The sequence below is a fragment of the Etheostoma spectabile genome, chromosome 23 (assembly GCF_008692095.1).
Source record: "Etheostoma spectabile isolate EspeVRDwgs_2016 chromosome 23, UIUC_Espe_1.0, whole genome shotgun sequence".
NCBI classification, from domain to species: Eukaryota; Metazoa; Chordata; class Actinopteri; order Perciformes; family Percidae; genus Etheostoma; species Etheostoma spectabile.
This window is the reverse complement of record NC_045755.1, coordinates 17,110,414-17,127,450: the sequence shown is the minus strand read 5'-3', so window position 1 is coordinate 17,127,450 and position 17,037 is coordinate 17,110,414. Positions and strand designations below refer to the sequence as shown.

The 17,037-nt window shown below is 42.2% G+C and overlaps 1 long non-coding RNA gene across 1 annotated transcript in view; it reads left to right on the top strand.

Moving 5' to 3' along the window:
- LOC116673384 (uncharacterized) overlaps nt 1–16,061 on the top strand; it is a 24,097-nt gene extending 8,036 nt beyond the window's left edge. Inside the window, exon 3 of the long non-coding RNA XR_004327829.1 lies at nt 15,971–16,061. This is a non-coding gene — a long non-coding RNA (uncharacterized LOC116673384). The remainder of the gene's footprint in view (nt 1–15,970) is intronic.
- The last annotated feature ends 976 nt before the right edge of the window (nt 16,062–17,037 follow it).

Genomic DNA, 17,037 nt, shown 5'->3' with positions numbered 1-17,037 from the left:
TTACTTCTGAGAATACTTCCTGTTAGTTAATCACACATCATTTCTGGGAACTACTTTTGCATACATATCATTATGGTAATCAAACCTTATTCTGGATAACACTTTGTTTTGTTACAGCTGTCTCAATATGTTATCTAGCTCGGAAAAGTACCTTCCCCACTAACACAGAACGTTTAGAGAACGTTAGGGAACGTTAGTTTTTGGTTCTCAAGGATGCAGAAAGGTGGATAAATACTGTAGTCAAAAAAATACAGCACGTACGATACGTGGTTAGCTAATTACAGCGAAGAGTACTCATTTCCCAAACTTGTTTTTGTGTCTCTTCCCTAGAGGATGAATCCTAATTTGACTTTGCGGTATCCCCCCTGAATTAAATCCTCGATTTTGTTGTTGGGTTCGCATAAACGACAAAGTAAAAGCCGAAATTAAGGAAACCCTAGGGGCCACGACTGCCCCGAGTCATTGATCTGATCATGGACGTGTCACCATACGGTTCCAAGCTGCATTAACGATTTTTTTTTCTCTGTTTATTCGCAGCCCAGAGATCAAATTCATTCTATCCCAGTTTGCGTGCACAGTAAAAGATGAGACTTGCCGACTCAACCGTGTGCTGGAGTTCCCCAGCACCCAATCCCGGTCCCTACCTTTTGCTGTGTTCGACCCCAGCACCCAAGGACGCCCACACATCCCAGCGGGGGATGATTTGAGTGCAGCTCTGATGTGGAGGAGACAACCAAATGTGCAGTGCTGCTCATAAGTTTAGAACCCATGCCTTAAGTTGACTACAAAGAGGATAAAAAAAAAAACTTTGGAAATTGATCTAAATGTTGCCTTAATTAAAAAAAGTTAGGATAAATCCAACCCTTTAAGGACAGCAATTTTCTTGGAAGTATTGTATCGTAAATACTATAATGTGCTTCCTCTAAAATACGGGGGGCGGGGGAGAGTTCACATGAGGCCCACACACCCCATATCGTGGTTTAATTCCCGATAGCGCAGGTGCACCTTGTTTATAAAACCTTCAGCGGGCCCAGCTGATATTCATGATCCACTGAAGAGGACATGATGCATCCTACACAATGCAGTCTGGCGAGTTAGAAGGTTTTGAATTTCATAGTCCGCAATTAAGCGCTGGTGTGATTGGCATTGAGATGGATCGTAAATGAATGACTCTAGCACGGGGCGCGCTAACGGGGTGAAGAGAAAATAAAATCGCCTGTCCTATGTGAATTTAACAATGTGTGTCTAATCTATGATACTTGCTCCCGCCTGTTTGATAAAAATCATTTATACTTAGTTGATGCTCATTTGTATTGTCACAAAGAAATGGCTGCTGCTAACTCTTTAGTTTACTAGGGTTGTTTTTTTTATTTCTAACGTTCTTTATTAAGGTTCTACAATGAGCCGTATAGAATCAAGTTCCGAGGAAAAGGTCCCTACACGTCTTTAACACCAACGACAGGAACTAAGCTCCCTGCAATGCAGAGAAAAGCTCATCAACTGTCAACCATAAAGCGGTGCAGCGTTTTCTTTTCTGCTGGATGGATTTCAGTTTCTCTCTGGACGCCACCAGCTGGACTCAGGGCCCAGGCACACCTTCACCTGAGGGCCTTGAACCCTTCGCCAGCCCTAGGCTGGGCTGGTACTTACAATCAGCCATTATCAACGCTTAATCTATAAAACTTGCCTCGACACACACAGACACATCTGAGATAAAAACCTCAATAAGCCACACACACCACACACTTTCACTCATTTCAACGTTTTTCCCCCATTCCCTTTCTGTCTTTTTGTTCTTTCGCGCTGGGAATCCTTCTTCTTCAGGCTCTGCTCCATCAGTTCATGACCAATGATTTAATTTTTAGCCTTCATAGAATAAACCACAGCCTGCGGGCTCCCCCGACCAGCAACGTCAGCAATTTCCGTCACAAAAACACCATTTTCCCCTGTTTTTTTTTTTCCTACCAGGTTGTCACACTTGCTTTTGCTTTGTTTCAATCTTTCCAGCCAAGTCTACGTCTGAATGCCCCATAAGGCGAACGGCGTGCAGGCGGGGCCCGCTCTTGAACACGAAGTGGGAATGTGCAAAACAGAGGTTCAGGCCCGGGCTAAGGAGTAAGGAGAAAAACCCGGCACTTCGCAGATCCAGAGAAAGGTCAACAAGATGAACAGGTGATTTTCGTACTCAAAACAGGTGGTTCAAGAGAAGCGCCTCCACGAAGAAGCTTGCTTTGGTCCAAACGCAGCAAGTAGCAGTAATGAGCCTCTAGTAAGAAGAAGCTGATAGCGTTCAGGGAAAGCTACCGCTTCTTCAACTCTAATATGTTTTTAGTACGTTTTCATGTCATTCTATAGCCTCTGTCGAAATGGCGTCAATAAAAAGCAGCTGATGTTGTTTCATTGTTCTTCCAAGACAAGTAAGTTCCAATAAGGCTGGCACTAATTGTTTTTGTCCGTTATCTGTATCAATGTTTTAAGTTATCTGTTCGGGGGAAATATGCTCTTTTGCTAACTTGCTGAGAGCTTTGCTGTTTAACCCCACATTCCAGTTTCTATGCTAAACAAGGTAGCTAAACTGGTAGTTGGTAGCATTTAACATACAACCTACTGTTTGCTTATAGCTCATGTTAAATAGCTTGATTAGAGGTTAATTAGGGATTTAAACTGACCCAAAATACACACTTTACCCAAGATTTTCAGTCTTTATGCTAGCTAATTGCCTGGAGGGCCGTAGCTTCCATTTCGCTCATTAATCATCAGCCACCTACGAGATTCTTGCTTTTCCCAGGAAGAGAGTTGAATATGTTTATACACTTCATCATACCAAACATGTGTAGCCTCGTTGACCGCCCCCAACTATCCCCTCTCTCCATGTCTTCTCTCCAGTTTTATTTAACCCGATGCTGCGTTTGGGGCCCAGACAGCCTCCTTTCTTTGCCTCACCTCTCATTAGCATCTTTTCTTCTCCTTTCCCAATACGGTCGGTTCGACCCGTCACCCACGACGCCCTCAAACGCCTCTGGGTACAGTTTTGAATTCCTGTCAACCATCAGACCAATGATCCAGCTGACGTAGCAGGCGACACAACGTTGCTGCTCTTTGTCGTCATCGTTTTGTATGGAAACAAAAAGCTGCTTGCTGTTCATCGTGGGTAAAACCCGCCTCAAGCGTTTGTGATGGTGCCATCGATTTGGAAAAATTTGGAACGGCTCTGTGGCCAAGGACTGACTTTGCAGAGCAAATCTCAAATTGACGGCAATTCGTCAGGGTGTTTCCCAGCTAACACCAACTATTCATCTTAATATCTTTCTACAAATGTCTTAAGTGGAAATCTTTACAGTTGAGAAGAAATAACCAGCACTTTGTTTTTGCATTTTTGTAGAAAAATTAGTAACTTCCTTATCAAATTATTGCAGATTATCTTCTGTTTTTGATTAACTGAGAATTATTGTTTTCCACACTAATTTTACCCCTTCTAGGCAGTGAGAAAATGTGTGGCCTAGCAATGTGAATGGGGCGTTTGGATAGATCATTGGTATCTCCTCTGTCAGTATGCTGTTTTCATCGACACGCCTCCTTTGGCTTGAAAGGTATTTAAAAATCACTTGTGGTTAGTCACAGTTTTATTAACTTGTTATAAATTCACATCAGCAAAATCAAAACTGTAATTGATGACCAAAATAGACTTTAAATAAACTTTATTTGGTTTAACATGTTTATGTACTCATTGTTCTACATTTAAAAAAAAATAACAAATGTATACACATACAGATAATGGACATTTTTACAGCACATTCAGGGCAGGACTCCATCACTATTCTACCCAGCAGGGGCCGGTACACTCTTCCTATCATACCACAACCGCACCGCACTAGGAAAGGATAAATCACGTAAGAAACTTTCTTGTTTAGAGTAAATATGAACATTGGATATCAGAATTCAGTGTATTGGTTCAAGTATTCAAATTCATGTTTTCGATTTCCGCGTTGGAACATTTTTTTTGGTACAGGGATTTGCCGAGTTGGCATCATTGCAAAAACATGCGGAACAAGGGAAATGTTTGGGTTGTGGTAAAAACTATGAATTTGCAAATGCCTATTAAACTTTTGCTTACACGTAATTTGGTTATATATTATTGTCTACTATTCTAGGTCCACTTTTGACGTGCCGACAGCAATCTGAAACGGTACCATATGATATTTTATATATATACACACACACTGTATATGTTGATAAGATATGGTGGAGCGGTGGAATCAAAATTATACAAAGCTTAAACCTACAAATAAATACTGGAACACTTTCAATGGTAGGTTTAAATTCTCGAGCAAATGCAATACTTTGTGTCATCCTGTTTTTAATAATTCACTGACTTAAAGCTCTATGAACACAACAAAGGCTCGAAGGACTTCCAAAAGCCCTGGCCATGGTGACATCTGAGGAGCACATGTGCTCATTACACACTTTTTTGTGGCGTAACCCTGTGGTTGAGTACTTATGGCAAATCTTCCTGTTTTTTTTTTTTTCAACACTTCTATATCAGAAATGTGGTTTTACTTTCAACCCAAATCACCCCAAACATAAGCAAAATTCGCAAGGAGGGCATTCTTTGCATGTAAAATTAATGACCTGCCTTTCAGTCAGTGATTTTGTTGTTTTTAATTTCAATTAAGTAATTTAACGAAAAGTGTTTTAATGGTTGTAAAACTGTACCCGGAACTCAATTTGACAATGGAACCAGTCTGTGCTATCCCTCACATATTAGTCAAAGAATTTCATATTTCTGCTTTTTTACTATCTTAAAATTAGGTATATGTGTATATAAATTGGATTATGGTAGAATGATTGACTGCATCTGAAAAACGACAGAAGCAGGGGGTAAAAGTGACAAAACATGTTTAAAAAAGCATTAAAAACAAACGTCAAAAAAGCGCCTAAGAATTTCCATTTTCAATTGACCAGAAAGGATCATCGAGTTCATGGTCACGGTGAGACAACACAAGGGTTAAGACGCATGGGTTGCCGATACTGATGGCCCATTGTCAGTGTGTTCTGCGACCAATGGTCAAACTGTGCTCGCAGGAGTGTAGCTCAGCTTCGTCTGCGAAGCAGAGGAAAGCTCCGGTGAAGGCGGTTCGGGTTCAGCCCACGAAACCGTGTCCTTTCAGCCCAGTCCCTGAAACACAGCATTGATCTGTATTGCACGTAGACTCCACACATGGTCCGTTGACCAGACCGACTCTGATCGTCACAGTTGCAGTAAATTTGCAACAGCTTTTCTAAAGATTATCTTTTCACTTGCAGCACAGGTGTTGGGTATCTGCTTTACGCTTTATCCAGCCACAGGAACCCCAAATGGAAGGAGAATCCTGTATGTTTCCCTCCCCGTTTTATTTATATCACTGGGCCCGTTTTCCTTTATACGTTTTACTTTTCCCCCCCGGTTTTGCCCAGGTGGCTTTGTTCTCCTCGTCAAAATGGCTGCCTGTTCCCCATTACCGCAGAGATAATCCCCATGTTATGACCCCAGGAGACGCAAAACCGCCAGATAACCCTTTACACATCGCGCCAAACGTGAGAGAGTGCACAGATATATCATCATTCCTTCCCACTGTGATTCAATAAACTTTTATAGGCTTTGGGTGATCATTTGACCTTTATATCTAATAGTATTTCCCCCCCGGTTTTTCCATGACTTGCCCGTAAAAGTTGTTCATAGACGTGTATGAAATATTGACTCCACAGTAGAACACGGGACGGTGACTCAATTGAAAGGGGTCAAATGTCATTTCACAGATTGACAAATTCCTCTTTGTTGTTGTTGAACTATACGGTGAGTCGGTGGTCGTTTGTGGAAAGAACTCCTCATACAATAAATAGTTATGATGCTCGACCGTTGTTGGCAGAGTTCAAATGGCTACAAACTGAGACTAGCCAATACGTTATGTGGGTAAGTTCAATAAAGGAGCCCAATAGTGGGGTAACTTTAGCCAAATACAGGGGTTGGGTTACCAAAATAACAAAAGAAAGATAACTTGACAACTTCTATATCCGACAGCTGTCCTGGGTAGTCTGGGTATACCAGAACTTGCAACTAAAACTGTTCCTATAAGAAGAGTAAAAACTGCTTTAATAGCCCATTAATAACCGTATGTTACATTTGAACAGGCTTAAAAAAAAATCTTCGAAAAGTCATCAACTACCTGTGATACAAAACTTACTGAGACAATTCAGGATTTTCTGGCCTGTCCGTCTTCATCCCTCGCTTTGGTGTCGAGCAGAGGTTTCGTTGTACGAGAGGGTAACCCCAGCCGCTTCAGGGTCATGGACTCATCCCCCAGGAAACGAGTCCGTTTTTGCTGCTTCCGTTGCGCGCCCGCGTAGCTCGTCTTCCTATCTCGTCGGGAGCCTGCATGGCTACAGTGCCAAGTGGGGCTGCTTCAGCTCAGAACAGCACCAGAGTGTACAGGAAGAGTAACGAATCAGGTATCTACTTTACAATGTTTAGGTTTTTCTCACTATGAGTGTTGGACCAAAGCTCTCGACTCTTATATATTCCGAGGATTTTGCTTACAACTACAACTGTTAAATGTATTTATTGTCATGTATCCTGCGGGGGGCATCCATCATCACGGCCAAATTCACAACTGTAATTTTGAAGCTGTTTTCTGTCCGAAGATGAGTGAATACTCTATTTTGTCCTGCTTAGGACGTGATGATATTCAAATGGATAATACTGGGACACATGGAGGGCTTGTATTTCCAACCACACACAGTTAGAGGTTTTTCAAGATGGCTCACAGGAGGTCAAAGGGCAGATAATATGTTCTTTTCCTAATCGACTCCACATCGGAAATGAACAGGTTGCCATCCAGCACTCTCGCTTTAGCAGGGGGGGGGGGGGGTGCCGGATGATTCTGACGCTGACGTTAAGTGTAGGGGAGGTCGTGTAGGGGAGGGGTCAATGTCTCTGGTCTCTGAGATGAGCGGCAATGGTCTGTCACATGGCGGGAAAGACAATCCTATGAGGACTCACAACTAAAAAGGTCCGTTAAGCACTATGAAAGCACGCAAGACACCAGACTTTTTTCTCACGACAAAACGTGATGACAGACAAGCACCTCTTGGGCGAGGTTTACCCCACTGGGCCTTTTTTGTTTGAAGGCAAATTTTAAAGAAGCGGGGGGCGCAATAAGATCAGCTTGAAGCATTTTATTTTATTAATGACGCACCGACAGTACGCAGGAGACCCCACTTCTCGTTTCACCCCAAGTGGACAATAAGGAAAAACTGCAATGACGTCGGGTGTTTTCTCTAATTCCGAGTTTTGAGTTTTTTGCAACCAGCTCCTAAAAATGTGAGGCGCGTCGCGTAAAAAACGGCGCTCCAGCAACGCTAACACAAAGAAAGCCCAAGTTAATCGGGGCCATCGCCTATGAAGACACTGAGCTACTTCCCGGAAGTACAACGTTGGTATGTCCTATTGGACTACATCCGCTTTAACAGACCAGTATGTAATTTTTCTGCTAGAGTCAGTCTCCTCATTAAAACAATATTAAAATAAAAAGAACAATTGCAGTCATTGTCTCCTGTTAGGTCACACTGGCAAGAGTCGCACCTATACATTCCCCATGAGACCAGATTACGCGCGTTGACTGAAGCATTCACTTTCTCTCTCTCTCTCCTCGGGTGGTCTCTCTCTCTCTCTCATCTCTCTCACTCCGCTCTCTCTCGTCTTTATTTTGCAAATTTTACAAACCATAGTTATCAATGTTTTAAACAATTCGCATCATAAAACAAACAAAGATGTCTCTTTCCTACAGGGAACATTATAATTTTACTTGGGGGAAAAAAAAAATGATAAGTATATAATATATATTAAAATGTAAGTAGGCATTTTAAAACCAACACCAGAAGAAAAAACCACTGAATCCATCCTTTCCACGCGCTTTCACTTTCTTTATGGAGGGGCCTATGACCATCATGCTGCATCCCTTTAGTACCAAATTAATTGTGATAAGAACCAAAAAACACAAACCCACAATCCGGTCACATTTACTCACACAAACGACCCAAAGCAACACAAAAAAAAATAATAATTTCAGCAGGCGTCTGGGGCTCAACCATAGCCGTAAGTACCTTAACAATATATAGTACAATGTATGGGCTCAACACACACACACACACAACACACCACAAAACACACACCCCACACACCCACATTCACACAACACACTTGAGCTTAACACCAGCATCAACGAGCTAAAGCAACAGATAGCTAGCTAGCGTTCAGTAAAATAATTTAAACCTAAAATGGCGAAAATATGCATATAAACTTACCAAGTCTGCCCATCATTTGAAGAAAACGGGTCATCCTCCTTCTGTCTATAACTGTTAGGTTACATTAAAACTCTAAACGAACTGGACATGTACGCGTGCTACGGTTATGTTGATTCTAGCTAGTATGCTTCAGTTACTAACTGGTCCGAAAAATGCGAACGTAGGTGGCCTTAAGTTCAGAAGGCCCCCTCTGTCAATGAACACGCCCAAAAGGGGAGAAAACGAAATTTGATTGCTAAAGAATATGAGATCGACAAGTCCTCAGGTAGAACTTTTCACAGGACGGAGAGCACAGGGAAGAAATCTGATTGGCATAAAAGCTGTAATCTTATGAGATGCCATGCCTGAATGAGCAGCACAACCGAGCTCGGGTATGAGATATGATGAAATATGGTATTGACTTGGAACGGCTTTGGTAAAATGCATTGAAATTAATAAATATATAGTATATATATATAGTCTTTAGAAAATACATACTTAGGCTATAATTATAAATATAATATGCTGATGCTGAAAATCTCTGCCAGAAGAAGGGCCTTGCTGGCCCTAATGGCACACACCTCTGGGTAAAGGTCCTACCACCAAGTGAACCACTAGGATCCAACAGGTTTATAGATTGAGGGGACAAGGCATTATTACGACCAACAGGACCTATGACGAAAAACGAGCTGAGCCACAAGGCAAAGCTCTCAATAACCAGTCAATTTTCATTCCCTACCCTCACCAAAGTGCGTTACTTTTTAGTTGGCTTCAACATTGGCAAGCTTGGGGGGAGATGAGCTCTGCTTCACTTTTAAATAAACTGACAGTTTTTGGCATCTCAAACCTTTATTTCTGCATTTGGTGGATTTTTCTGCAACAAATTTTGCCTTTTGCATCAGTCATGTGAAAATGTCTTTTTATTTATGTAAAGGAAATTATGATTAATATTTGAAGGGGGTGACAGCCAGTTTTGTTGCCATCCCACTGTTAAATTACCCCTATGCTCTCAGCTATGGTCATGAAAGCTGGTATCAGGACAAAAAAACTAGACTGTATGGCGCATAATCGGGGGGCCAAAATGGATTTTTTTTGGAGGGGGCTGGCGTCTCTCTTGAGATGGGAAGAGCTCGGTCATCTGAGAGGACCTCAGAGTAGATGTCGTTTGGCACCTTTGCATGGAAAGACGGCCAGACGAGGTGATCGGGCCACCTAGTAAGGATCTCCTTGGGGCCACCCTAGGAGTGTGTTCCCAGGCACGTACTACTGGGATGAGGCTGGGGGACCCAGGACTATAGGGTAGAGATTATGTCCCCACACTGGCCGTGGGAACACCCCAGTCACAGGTGTGAGTGGCTCGGGAAGGGAAGTTGGGCGGTAGAATTTGTAACTCTTTTTAGTGAGCGCTGCTTTTGTATGGAGTTACACAAAACAAGTATAGTGATGTGTTCATATAGCTTTCGAGGTGCTGGTAGGGCAGTGTTGTCTTACCTTGACAGCCAATATATTTAGTCTTTATTGCATGCTAAGGGTACACAGCTGATTGATTTAGATATGTGTATACAATCGTTCTCATCTAACTCCACAAAAAGAAAGTGATATAAAACATTATCGTTATATTCCCCAGATGTCTAAATATTAATTTAAAGGAGAATGTATTTATTCACAACTCTGGATCAATCCTTGGACGTTGGATCGACAAGCACACACACAATTCATCAGTTACGATAAAAGTACGGAGACATGGCAAAAAAAACACAAGGAACTTTCATGTTGAAATATCTTTCTCGACTCTAAATTCTACTTTAGTAACTACACAGGAGCCGTAGGCAGGGGATGGCAGAGGTCGCGGAAAGTGAAAATACTTCTAGTATTGAACTCAGCTGAAGGGGTTTACTTGGAGCGTCAGCCTTTATTTTGTAAGTATTTTGTTGGCAGGGCGAGTACATTCTACTGAAGGACCTGAACTTGTCCACAGGGGAATAGGCCGTTCCAGCAGAAGCACCAACCTTGAACTTGTGAGCTTCATCTCTGTTGTTGTAACCTTTCTCCACTCCTGTCTCTCTCTCTTTGTGATAATCTCTCCTTCCTATTCTCCGATTTCTCTGTTATAGGCTGTATTAATGCCACCTGATCCAAAGCGTTCTGGGCCCCAACAGCTTCTCTGAACCTCACTGTGAAGTATTCAATGCAACTTGGCTGTGGTTGAAGGTCTTTATACTGGTACGGAATTTTGTCTCCCTGGTCTGAATCTAAGAATCATTACCATTAATTCTCTAACAAGAACTTTAGCGACAACCAAGAGTCAAATGGTCTTAATGAGAACCAGATGTGAGTTCCTGGGTATCCTGAACGATTATTACTAATCTTTATGTTTCCACGACAAGCTCGTAAAACTTGCTTTAACCGATGCCAGTAAAGTTTACTCAACACGACGTGCTGTCGCTGATTTACATTAGGTCTTGGTCTGTATGCGACGTAATTGCGTCCAGATTTTGATACCGAACCTCATGTGTTTAAATTTGAACTCAACTGCAGAGTAGTTGGTTTCATCGCTCTGTCAGCTCTTGGCATCAATCACCTGTCGTGGCCGGTGCTGTATTTCAATGCACACCTACAGCTTTTGCATAAAGAGGCATAAGAAGTTGGGCCTATGAAATCAGTAGCAGCAATGTTTATAATTCCTGCCGGGGGCAACACACATAATTCCTCGCCCTGTAGTAAACAACGCTGCTTTCATCACAGACACTCGGCTTCTTCTAATAGAAACTATTAAGATGAAAGAAAAACCAAACAGCTCTCCGTCGAGCATAGGGGGGGGCTCGGTCGGTTGCCAGGGAAATGTGGCACTGGTGTCCATACATGAGGATTTTGTATCTGGATTTATTTGTGCTGCCGAGACTGGTTGTGCCAGAGGCGGCATGCTGGCATTCAGCTAGAGGATGTGGGTGCAAAGGAGGGGGAGTGGGGACCACATTTTGGGCAGGTTTTTTGTGTTGCCTCAGAGAAACAGACCATGGTTCCTGGAACAATGCCGCTGATGAGAGTCTCTCCAAGGGATTAAATAGGCTCTGACATCATGGGTTCTTAAAGCCACACAGCTGAGCCCAACCTGCATATCAAGCCTCAGTGGACATTTCCCTGTAGCGCTGAAAATTGAGGATAAGAAGGAGAAGTCTCCGACAATGGGTTAAGAATACACTTTTTTTTTTTTTTTTACACATGTCGTAAATCTAACTGCAGAACATTCCCGTGGTGTAGTGCAAGGCTCACAGGCTCACTTGTTGGACTCCAGTGTCTCCATTTCCTTTACCAGTCTTTCCTCGGCTCAGTTTAACACTAAAATGTGACAAAATAGGCTACTTGTAAATTTGTGCACGTATCACTCTCAATAGCCAAGCTGGAGCTAGCCTAGATAGAGAATTTGGGATTAGAGACAACGAATGGCTGAGTTGACAACAGCGGAGGTAAAAATTAAAACCTAGCAGTGAAATCCTGTGGGCGTATTTGGGGTGCTGGGGGGGGGGGAATTGAATGGTTGAAGACTGAGAAACACTTCACCGCTTTTCCTGTAAAAGCACCCAGTGAAATAAGTAGTAAAATTGGTGAGTGTAGGTTAAACAGGGCCACAAGGTTATCAAAAGACAATTGTGTTTTGGTTTTAAGAAGGGCACCTAAAGAGGTGGAGAGATGTGTTTTCCAGGGCTCAGTCCAAAATCCGTGGTCCCTTAGAATGCAATGGATCCCGAGTGCAACGCAGATCAATGGGAAAACGGATTGTTTTCGTTTTCAGAACCATGCCTGGTTCCTTGAGTAATTCAAACAGCTTTGTGTGCTCCTTGAGTCACCATGTAATCCAAAATTAGCCCAAAAAAGATAACAGGAGTTTCTAAGACCAACCTGACTTTGTGTTTTAAATTATACCACCCTAGATGATAACAGCGCAATCCATGTTACACTTGGATAATTGGTTATATTTATGATGGCTCGTTACCCCGCCACTGCCCAGACCCTCTGCAACACACCATTTTCTCCCTGATTTCTTTGAAACTCTAAATCTTGCAAGCTTGCAGCCTCCATTGGACCATTAGGAAGAGATAATGATGCAGTATCTGTCATGATGACATGAAATAACTCCAGATGGCCAGATACCTGGACCTCGCACAACCCTCCCTGCTCGTCACATTCTGATCCCGCCGGCCTGCTGTGCGCAGGCCAGAGCCAATATATCATCGTTTGATTGTTGTCCCACAGCATCAGTTTTAAAGGTGTGACAGAGAGTAAGTTATAGCGTGTGCTGTCACTGCAAGCCATCCTCCGAAGAGGAACATGCAGCCATGGCCTCAGGGAGCACCACGCCACCGGTGGTTGCTTGACAGACCCCGCACCTCTTAGGGAGATCACTTTGTCATTGCAGCAACCACTGCAGTTTATACTGCACAAACGCTCAGAGTTCAGCTTGACTACGCTTATTCTATAGGCACAATGCCTTTAAAAGGTTGTACATGCTCAAGAGAGAACAAACCGTGCTTTGCAATCATCTGCTGTGTTGATGTGTCGAAATCCACAGGGTTTCCTCACAAAAGCTGGAATAGAGTTTTACCGGCTGAGGTTGCACAGGAAGACCTATCTGTCCGGATGAATGCTTCCTCAGGTGTTTATTGAGTTGCAGTGCATTTAGGAAAAGTACTCAACCCCTTTACAGTTTTTTGATGTGCCAACCTCATGCTACAATCTTATAGTTATCACTTTATCCACCCGTAATGACAAAGGCAACATGATTTGGAACATTTTGAGAATTTTTAAAAAAGAAAGAAAAAGAAAAAAAAAATGGCAGTTATTCATTCAGTACTTTGTTGAAAAGCACTAGCCAGCAATTAACCTGAGTTTTTGTGGAGACGCAAAAGTTTTGCACAGTGTTTGTTGCAATCCAAGAGGCTTTTCAACAAGTCTCTTACGAGGAGAGGCTTTGACCATCAGATTCTTAAAAACGCTCTCTTAATGAGAGCGTCTCTCCACGGATGCTCAGGCTTGGGCCGTGCAACCGCTCAAGGAGGGAGACATGGTTTTTTCCATTTAAGAATTAGGGCCCCATTGTGCTCTTTTCTTCATTGCATGCATTTTGGTGTATCCTTGCAAAACCCTGTCTCTAAAGCTCTGTAGGTCAGCTGTGAGACCTTTATATATAAATTTACTAATCATGTCCAATTCCGTGAAATTCACCACAGGTTGGACCCCAATCAATGTGTAATCGTCCTCAAAGATGGATGAAGAAGAATGGGACTGCACCTGAGGTTAAATTACAGTGTCAATAGCAAAGGGTTGCATTATAGGGGTCATGGTAAAATTCAAGTCAAAAACTGTATTGTTTGTGTGTATGATGACATGAAGAAAACTCCTTCAGCCATTTCCATGATGTTGACAAGTGGTATTCAGCGGAATGGGTGAATCAATTTGTCATATATTTTCATACAGAAGGGGCAATCGAGCACAGAATAACAAGCGCTGTAAATCAACAGTTCTTGTGGACTTCTATGAAATGACTCGTTTCTCATTAAACACCTCCCCAGATTGGTGACGGCTCTCACTCCCACATTTTAGACTTTATTGATTTTATTTCACACAATTGACGAGTGTTTGAAGTGCTTATAGTAACAAAACAGATTTTTAAAGTTGGTTGCTTGCAGCTTTCTTAAAAAAAAAGGAACTGATACAAGAAGGGACTTATGTCTGTCTCACTTCGTGCTTGGCACTACATTATAAGCTGTTTTTTCAGGGTCCAGATGCAGTGGGTGACACTTGATCTCTTGGGTTTGTCACTGTACATCTGAAAATCTGGGGGAACCACCCTAGTTTTTCTTTCAACCAGCTGTATTTTTATTTCAGCCAGGCGGCCGACTGGTACTATTGTTGTAAGGAATAGACACCAAAGGAGGCTGCATAAACATTATGATCGTACAGATGACAACTTTTTTAATTTAATCAGTTGAATTCAGAGAGCTTCTACCGTAGATAAAAGTAAATTAAACTCGGCCCGCTTATTCCTACAGTGGAGAGCTGTAACGTTCTGAGGATAACACATTCTTCCTCTAAACATATTGAATAAGCAACAAATTGCACCGGTGGCTCAATTCACAGAGTGGCAAATTTCATTTGGCCACTATAGCCTAATGGTCTGGTATGACCAGTGCTATGCAGGCTAATATCAGCTGGCAGCGTGTGTGGCAATTAAAAGCAACGGTTTGAACATTGATGGGAAATAAGCTTATTTACATTGCTGCCCGGCGAGACAATGACATGATAAACAACCCACCTCATATATGTAGGCAAAATAGTCAACTACAGCCGGAGCCAGTGGCTTAGCAGTCATGATACTGGCAATGGGAAACTCTTAACTTTGGCTAACTTGCCAAACTAGCACTTCCTACAAACTTGCATGTAAATACACACATCCTGTTGTTTTTAATCGTTGAAAAAAAAAAAAAACTGACCCCATGTAGGGTCCCTTCTTGTGTGTTAGTTGGTGAGCTTTAGTGGTGCCGGTAGGCGCTGTGGTTGACGTTTGCACAAAGGCAGGCCAGGTGATTCCTCTGTTTCACTTTGTGCAAAGCTAGCTAACCGGCCCGGCTGAAGACTTTGTATTGTACTTACATATGAAGAAACACAAGAGGGTTTTGATCTTCTCAGAAGAAGGGAATTTTCACAAAATGTCGAACTATTCCTTTCAAGCTAACACTGTTGTGACATTATGAGTAACATTTGCTGATAGTGTTGTTGTTTGTCTACTGTGCTCCTGTTACACTAACACTCCCATTTTAGTGGTCTGATGAAAAAAATAATGTTGTACTGACTCAAGAAAATCTTGGAATGAGGCCAAATGTTCATGCCATATCTGTAATTACCACTTGTAGCCACATGGCCGCTGTTCAGCGAAAGGTGGTGTAGTCTCGCGTTAAGTGTTTTTAATAATCAATACCTTGGCTTTCCATGAGGCGCGTGGAAACACACACATCTCAGAGGACAAAAGCACAACCATGACTGTTTAACCAGCTGAATAAACATTGGGAAGATCACAGTTCACAGTACTTGTTGTCAAGTATTTGCCATAGGGAGCTATATTGAGAAATAATTCAAAAACAGTAGAAAAAATAGCATTTTGCCTTCTTGGGACCACAACATGATATTCTCTTTTTTTTGGTTCTCCATGCATTTACACAGATTTCAAGATGACATTTACTCGCTTACACTACTACCTTATTAACACAGCTTACAAATAAAAACCTATTAAAATGGTTGGCCCCAAGGCTGTGCAAAAGGGAAGACCTCCAAGTAAGCTGCCATCTGTCTGTATCAGCCGTCGTCTTGAGCAAGTAACAAACTACAAAATAGCACCATTTTATACGTGGAAGGATCTTAATACAGTTTTTTAGATCTGAAAACCAGTCATGTACAATGAATGTAGGTATGCATAGGTTAACATAATGGGAGTACTGTTTTGAATACTATACAGGCAGAGGAGGCAGAGATGAATGCTGTGTTTTGTTGTCTGTAACCCAATTATAACTACTGTAACTCGCATGGAGGCTTGAAACAAACAGCCGTGGACTGTCAGTCTCTGCAGGACTTGCTCAGAATGGCTTTAAATGAAAAGTGTGTGTGTGTGTGTGTGTGTGTGTGGTTGACCCTTACTCACATTATCACAACTCTCATTTACACTGTGGGTGTTTTTATGTGTGTTTTGTGGACTGTTTGATTGTGCCGTATCTCATATATCTCCAGGAAGACTTGTCATTTGGTTTGGCAATATTACCAAAAATCTAATCTGACATGTGACCACGCCCTGTGGACTTTGCAACAGAATGCTTGGAGTTTTGTTGAACCCTCCGCCATGAGGGTGACAATAATGCAGTCCAAGCGTAACTGAAGTGGCAAATTCTCGCTCCCGAATAAAAGACCAAAAATATAAAGCGAGAGGTGATCATCGTTTTAACTTCTCCCTTACGTGGCTATTCTTAGGTCTCTCTCTTGCTTCAATTGTAAGTGTTTGACATATTTGGGAACATATTGTTAGTTCTAGGAACAAAAAATTTCTTTAGAGCGCTTGTTGACTTGCCCTGTGTACTAAACTTGCATGACTTCCCTTAAATGGAAAACATGCCTCCAAATTAGACTCAAATGTTGATCACCGGTTAGGGATTGTTGACAAAAATACAGGATTGGGCCACGACAAAGCTATTTGCCTGATTGTTGCTGGATTTGAATCTTATTCCACTGACTTATGCCACAATTGGCACTTTGAATAAGAATCTGATGCTCTCTGACTGAAGGATTTACCGCACGCAAAGTTCACGGACAGGAGGGATCGCTCTATTCTCAAACAAGCCTGTCGCCACTGATGGGATGAAGCCAGATCCGTTCCCACCTTTCCTGAGCCAGGGAGTGGCAGCTCACACATGGAGGATAATACTAGCTCTTGTTCGTGTCCCTCAGCAGCTACTAGTCTTTACATTGCATTATTACAAAGAATTTTTCCCGATATGGAATGGTTGCAGTGTATAAAATAATCACAAGATCCCTCACACAAACCCTTAAACACCACGTATAACTCTCAGGTTATCAATCATGTTTGAAGAGCTTTGGGACTTTGTTAGCATATTTTTGTTTTGTTTCTACATGACCCATTCCACAGGGGTATAACCAGGTAAGGGCCACTCCCTT